Source organism: Arvicola amphibius, chromosome 5 (assembly GCF_903992535.2).
Source record: "Arvicola amphibius chromosome 5, mArvAmp1.2, whole genome shotgun sequence".
NCBI classification, from domain to species: Eukaryota; Metazoa; Chordata; class Mammalia; order Rodentia; family Cricetidae; genus Arvicola; species Arvicola amphibius.
The window spans coordinates 64,546,339-64,554,238 of NC_052051.1; the positions used below are offsets into that span (position 1 = coordinate 64,546,339).

The 7,900-nt window shown below is 37.0% G+C and overlaps 1 pseudogene; it reads left to right on the plus strand.

The window, feature by feature from the left end:
* The first annotated feature begins 2,599 nt into the window (after window positions 1–2,599).
* On the plus strand, window positions 2,600–3,609 carry LOC119815253 (annotated as a pseudogene).
* The last annotated feature ends 4,291 nt before the right edge of the window (window positions 3,610–7,900 follow it).

The window sequence follows — 7,900 nt, forward strand, 5'->3', positions numbered from 1 at the left end:
ATCTGTTCTGCCTTTTAATGGCAAAGTTCCTCAGTTGCTTTCTTCTGTGTGCTGCAGAGAATGTCTGGCAGTTTCTTATGTGAAACAGTAACCCTGGTGGACCATTTTGTCTTTTGGAAAGTTTAGCAGCCAGTTTTCTGTGGGTCCTGCATGTACAGCTCATATAGCATACCATCAAGCAGTCCAGGGAAGAGCAGTTTCTTGTCCAAATGACTCACCTTGTCACATTGAATGCAAATTCCATAACAAGTTTCTTCAATGCCCATCAACCTCTTTGAAGTCTGGTTCTACCAGAAGCAGACATGTCTCGCTATTGAGAAAAGTCTGTTCTTAAAATATTTTAAATGCCATTTTCTGTAAGTCTTTGAAAGGATTGAAGAGTATCTTTCTAATTGAAATATATCTCTACATATCTAGAAATCCTAACTAACATGACTGTAAGTTTGACTATTATAAATGATTATCTATTAATATTTAATTTTAAATTATGCATTGCATTTTTAAATAAGCTACACATACATTATTAACTTCAAGAAGAAGAAAAATATACATATACCAAAACTGATCTTAAATTGTACCAATAAACCAAAATCCATAGCAATATAAAGCATTTATTTCTATATCACATACCCCTATCGTTTTTAGAAATTGGCTGTGACTATTAAACCTTTATAACAAGATCATTTAAAATAAAAATAAAAATTTATAAACAATTATTCTGGGAATTGTGTGTGTAGTTTTCTCCAAAATGCTTCCTGTTGTTAGTTGCATGAAATATTTTTAGGGTTCACAAAAACCTTTTCTGGGGTATTGTTCCATAAAACCACATTAGTCTGGAAGGAATTCACAGGCTTTCATCTTCTTTGGAGACAAAGAAGAATCTCTTTTCCACAGTAACATATCCTTAGCTCAAATTTTGAAGCCAAGATACCTTTTATATATATATATATATATATATATATATATATATATATATATATATATATATATAATGCTGGTTTAGCCTAGCAGCTCCCACAATCAAATGTCTCCCTGTAGTGAGCCCATTAACAGTCAAAAAATTAAAGAAAACACAATAATATATATAATTCAGACTCTTTGTGTTTATTTTTATTTTTTTGATTTATTTATTATGTATACAACATTCAGTCTTGATGTATGCCCGCACACCAGAGGAGGGCATCAGATCTCAGTACAGATGGTTGTGAGCCACCATGTGGTTGCTGGGAATTGAACTCAGGACCTCTGGAAGAGCAGCCAGTGCTCTTAACCTCTGAGCCATCTCTCCAGCCCATGACTCTTTGTGTTTATTCCATCTTTATGTGGTTTATATTTTTTACTCCTTTCTATGACTGTTTGTACTCTTTTATATTACTTTTACTGTGTCTTTAAAAATTTTGTTTTATTTTTTAAAACGATTTACTTCTTTTTACAACCATACATACTCTTTCCTCCCCTTTCCTAACCCTATGTACATTTTTTAAAGCACACAGTGACTTGTTTAATGGTATTTTTCTTCTGACTCTGTCTTATTGTGAATCTGTAATCATTTTCTGACAATGAGAGCCTTTTTTTAAGGCAGAGAGGCATTTATAGGACCAACTCTAGAATTCTGTCTGCTCTACCCCATCCAACATGGCAAAGCTATGTTCACCACCTTTGTGAGCCATGCTTACTGTCCCAGCTCCAGGGACACAGCATGTCTACATTGCCATTAAGCAATTTGTAGCAGTCTGCTCACAAACTCCATTTAAATGTAGGACCTCCCAACAGAACCAGAGTTGTCTGTCCATCTGTGCTGCCAGCATAAACCAGGAAGCTGGCTCTTTTTTATTGATTTTTATTGAAATCTCCACTTTTCTCTGCTCCTCTCCCTGATCTGAAAGAAGCCAAGCAATTTTGGCTACCAATGCTCAGTAAAGAAGTCTTCTTTTAAAAGAGCTGCATCTCTGCTCGCTGTCAGCAAACAGAGCTTATCTATTAAAATAATGTCCTGTATTTGTGTGTTTACAAGCACTTTTCCTTTTTTTTTGTTCTTATGTAGATCCATACCCCACGTTAGGTGCCACTTTGTAACAGGAGACTGTTTTTTTCATTCCTTGCTACCTAGACCCAAATAATCACACACAAACTATATTAATTACAACACTACCTGGTCAATTGCTTAGACATATAATGGAGGAGGGTCATCTGTCTATTTGTCACTTCTATTGAAACTGCCTTGACCTTTGATAGGACAGAAAATTAGATAGGCAGAGTAAACAGAACAAGATGCTGGGAAAAAGGGAAGTGAGTCAGTCTCCATGCCTCTCCTCTCCAAGACAGACGAAGGTTAAGATCTTTCCCGGGGCCGGGCGGTGGTGGCGCACGCCTTTAATCCCAGCACTCGGGAGGCAGAGGCAGGCGGATCTCTGTGAGTTCGAGACCAGCCTGGTCTACAAGAGCTAGTTCCAGGACAGGCTCCAAAGCCACAGAGAAACCCTGTCTCGAAAAACCAAAAAAAAAAAAAAAAAAAAAGATCTTTCCCAGGCTCTGCTCCTCCCTGTTCTAGAGATAGCTGCTACTTTTTCTGCAGTGCCAGCCTCGTTCCACAGACACAATGGTGAAGGTCGGAGTGAACAGACTTGGCCGTATTGGACGCCTGGTTACCAGGGCTGCCTTCACTTCTGGCAAAGTAGACGTTGTTGCCATCAATGACCCTTTCATCGACCTCAACTACATGCTACATGGTCTACATGTTCCAGTATGACTCCACCCACGGCAAATTCAAAGGCACAGTCAAGGCTGACAATAGGAAGCTTGTCATCATCGGGAAGGCCATCACCATCTTCCAGGAGCGAGATCTCGACAACATCAAATGGGGTGATGCTGGTGCCGAGTATGTTGTGGAGTCCACCAGTGTCTTCACCACCATGGAGAAGGCTGGGGCCCACTTGAAGGGTGGGGCCAAAAGGGTCATCATCTCCGTCCCTTCTGTGGATGCCCCCATGTTTGTGTTGGGTATGAACCATGACAAGTATGACAACTCCCTCAAGATTGTCAGCAATGCTTCCTGCACCACCAACTGCTTGGCCCCCTTGGTCAAGGTCATCCATGACAACTTTGGCATCATGGAAGGGCTCATGACCACAGTCCATGCCATCACTGCCACCCAGAAGACTGTGGATGGCCCCTCTGGGAAGCTGTGGTGAAACAGCCGTGGTGCTGCCCAGAACATCCATTCCTGCATCCACTGGTGCTGCCAAGACTGTGGGCAAAGTCATCCCAGAGCTGAACAAGAAGCTCGCAGGCATGGTCTTCCATGTTCATACTTCCAATGTGTACGTCATGGATCTGACATGCCGCCTGGAGAAAGCTGCCAAGTATGATGACATCAAGAAGGTGGTGAAGCAGGCATCTGATGGCCCACTAAAGGGCAGCCTGGGCTACACTGAGAACCAGGTTGTCTCCTGTGACTTTAACAGTGATTCCCACTCTTCCACCTTTGATGCTGGGACTAGCATTACTCTCAATGACAACTTTGTAAAGCTCATTTCCTGGTACGACAATAAATTTGGCTACAGCAACAGAGTGGTGGACCTCATGGCCTAAATGGCCTCCAAAGTGTAAGAAGCCCACCCTGGACCACCCATCTCAACAAGGACACAGCAAGAGAGAGGCCCTCAGCTGCTGAACAGTCCCTGTCGTAACTCAACCCTTGACATTGAGCATCTTCCTCACAGTTTATATCCCAGACCCCCAGAATAGCAGGAGGGGCTTAGGGAGCCCTACTTTCTTGAATACCATGAATAAAGTTCATTGCACCTCCCCCCCCAAAAAAAGATCTTTCCTGGTAAGCCACCAACTCATGGTGATACAAAGATTAATAGAAATGGGTTAATCAAGATGTGAGAGTTAGCCAGTAATAGGCTAGAGCTAATGGGCCAGGCAGTGTTTAAAAGAATACAATTTGTGTGGTGTTATTTCGGGTGTAAAGCTAGCTGTGTGGGAGTCGGGCAGGATGAAAAGCAGGCCTGGTCATCTCATCACTATGGACATATTCCTGGTTAACTCTTATTACTTAAATCAACCAATTGCTATTAATCTATCTATCACCATAAGACTGTGGCATACTAGTTAGCTTGCAGCATTCTGGCATCTTTCTCCTTTGGTGGCTGAAAGGCACCCCCTTGACCCTGTTATAAAAATGTTGGTGATATGGCAAGGAGGTGTAGGAGCAATCTCACCTTAGCTGAGAAACAGAAACATATATTCAGCTCCACTTAGAACCCTGTATAAAAGGATCTATGATATACCCTTTGTAAACTGATATACAAATGTCATAAATACAATTAGAGATAGGTGAGGAGGGAGAGACATACAGATAAATGCGCACACACACACATGTACATGAGTGAGATTGTTAAGCAGTAGATAATCCATATTCTTATCTGCTCTAGAAACTCCTCCAATTGTTTCAAATTGATTAATATTTGTCAATAGAAATATGGTGGCTTGTCAGTTCCTACAAAGATAAAAAAACAAAATATTTGTTAGAATCATTCAAACACTTAAATTTGATATTCATTTACAGGTAAGTTTCAATATTTTGAGTCCTTATTTTTATATACTGTGTACACAACTTAAAATTTCTAATTACTAGTCTCCTTCAAAAAATCTTTGCCCTACCCAGTCTTGTTCTTTTAAATCTCCCATTCTTTTATTAATTCACTTATAACATGTACCATTGGGTTCAGTTTCTAAACACATTCTGATCCTTTTCTCATTGCAATACATAGAAGAAATAGTTCAATCTCTTATTAAATCATGCAAAGAAATATGTCTTATATTAAAGAATGTTAGAATAAAACTTGGGAATGCCTACTATGTTCACAGAGATCTATTGAATGTCTTGAGTTTAATATTTTATATCAAAATAACCATTTTCCCAAGGATATTAAATATAAGCTCATGGAGTGAATAGCATTTTGACTAATCTTTAAGAATTTATAAAATCCTGAAATCCTTTGTGGTTTTCCTACTTTCACATCAAATGCTAAATATTTAGTCAGCAGAAATAATGTTTAGTAAGGAACAAATGGAAAGCAGGAGAGTGAATATTAGCAAAATTATTATAGAAAAATAAGTATTAGAACAATCCACAAGAAACAAGACAAGGAAGATTGTTTGAAAGGAATATAAAATAGAAAACTCCATACACAGAGAAATCTATCAAAATATCCTCAAGCTTGTAGTGATGTTACACACTTAATTATAGCATTCAAGATGATGATGTACATGGACATCTGGGTGTTCATGGACACCCCATTATACCAGAACAGTCAGGGACATCCTCCTCAAAAAAGTCCTTTAAATAGATGTTAAGTATAATAAATGTAGGGTCTAAAACATATTGTTTATTTCTAGTATACTAATTCTTTTCATGGAGTAGTCTTATCTTACATATATAAAGATTATGGTTCAAAGATAAATGCAAGTGAAGTTTCCTCTAACACATCTGATGATAAAAGCATGGTAAAGTCTAAGTCTTGGGATATAGTTGGTATTCTAAGGAGAAGTTTATACATAGGTTGATAAAGTACTAAATCTGACTTTCTGAATTGCCCTCATATGGCTTGCATCTTTATCCCAGTGCTATGGCAAATATATAAAAGAGGAAGGAGAATGGAACATGAAGCCAGATCAGATGTGTTTTCTAGTCCTGGGGGTGCAAACCTTTAATCCAATTACTCAGACATAAGGGGATCTGTGAAATTGAGGCTAACCTGGTCTACAGAATGAGTTACAGAACATTCAGAGATAGAGAGAAAAACCTCTCTCATAAAACAAAAAATAATAAAAATAAAACAAAGTCAAGAAATAGAGAGGATAGATAGATAGATAGATAGATAGATGATAGATAGATAGATAGATAGATAGATAGATAGATAGATAGATAGATAGATAGATCAATGGATGGATGGATGGATGGATAGATAGATGGATGGACGGACAGAAAGAAACAGAAGACTGGTGCTCAACTTGCTTTCTCCTCATTTCATCAATCTGTGATGGTAACAGGTAACACCTGGGCTGATGCTCATATTTTTCTACATTACACAGTCAATCCTTCCAGAGAACATATTCTCATACAAATCAAACATACATATCTTAATGGGTTTCCAAATTTTGTAGAGCTGACAATAAAGATTAATAAGCAAAACTGTTGGGAGGCAGCACTCTGTCACCAGAAGCCTGATGGTAAAATGCACTGGAATTGATTACGCAACTCTATTCTTTCCCTCAATTAAAGAGACTGAATACACTATAGATGACAAATATGTAATCACATACTTGAAATGATGAGAAACCTATTCTTTTACTGTGAACCAAATACAGTTATGTTCAAAATTGCATCTGTTTGGTCATTAAGCTGAAATTAGATCTTATATTTTCATTCTACTGAAATGATATATTTTAAATGGAAGAGATTGTACTTGAACAAATTTTATCACCGTCTAAAGTTAAAGTAGTTTAGATTTTAATAATATTCTAAGTTATTTTAATTGGTTAAATTGTTTCAAACATTGACAGGTAACTAAAAACCTAATATGAATTCCTTATTGCCCAGACTATGCAATTAAACAAAAGCAAACATTATTGAAAAAAAGAACTGAAATACCTTTATACCAACAGCTGAATATTTTCACTGTCATCTGAGATATTGTCTTCCAGTGATTCAGGGGTAAATATATCTGATCCTGCTAGAAAATATATGTATTATTTAGTTAAGTCATGAATAAATGCTATATATATATATATAATTATCTTTATAACATTTTGTATAAAACACTGAAAATAATGCAGTTTTCAAATGATTGTTCCATATAAATATAATATGGAGTTGGGTAATTTATTCCCTAACTTATTTCTAATCATCTAAATATTCAGTAGTTCACTTACACAGGCAGTAGATGGCACCAAGTTCAAGATACACACATACACACACATCTCAAAGATTCATTCATAAATACAGCCATCCAACCTAAGTGAACAAACCTTAAGCAATAAAATTTTCAGTCATGGTAACACAGGATGTCTTCACATTGTACACTAATATATAACTAAAATTAAACTGTGTTAACCATTTTCTTTACAAAAATAACTAGTAATTTATTTATATATGGGATACTCTTTCTCATATGTGGAAAACTATCATCCAATATCAGAGCTGTCCTCATTCAAGATTGATTGTAAAATGTGAAGCCTTCCTATATTAATCTTCTCCTTACCTAAAGAAAAGATCTGGATCCTTTTTAACGTGATTGCTTCCTTAATCAAAACAGCTCCTAGAAATAAATACCTGTTCCATGTCTCTCCTTCCTACTCTCACACTAGCAGTACTGTTTGAAATAACCCATGAAGAGGCTGGCCATTCTCTTTATTTGATAACAGAATTATTAGTACTTAGATGTATTGCCATGAGATAAGACATTGTGTAAATATATTATGATTGTCTGTACTGAATACATATCTGCTTTAGCAATTAAATGGTAAGTTTAGTCAGACACAGGACACAAACTATGAGAGTATGACATATCTGCAGTAAGAAAATGAGATGATTCTTTTAATATTAGGATTTGTCTAGAAATACGCTAAAATATCAGGAAAACCACTATTAGTTTACTTCTTCCTGAGGGCAGGTGACAAAGAATAACTGTACATACAACTAGCCAAAATCTTTGCACTAATAGAAAATTCATTAATGATATTTGGTGTAGGAGCAAAAGAAATGAGAACTGCTGTGGAACAATGGTCTGTATTCTGTCAGTTATATTTTAAATAAATGCTGGTTAGCCAGTAGCCAGGCAGGAAGTATGGGTGGGACAACCAGACAGAAAGTAAAGGTGGGTCAATGAGA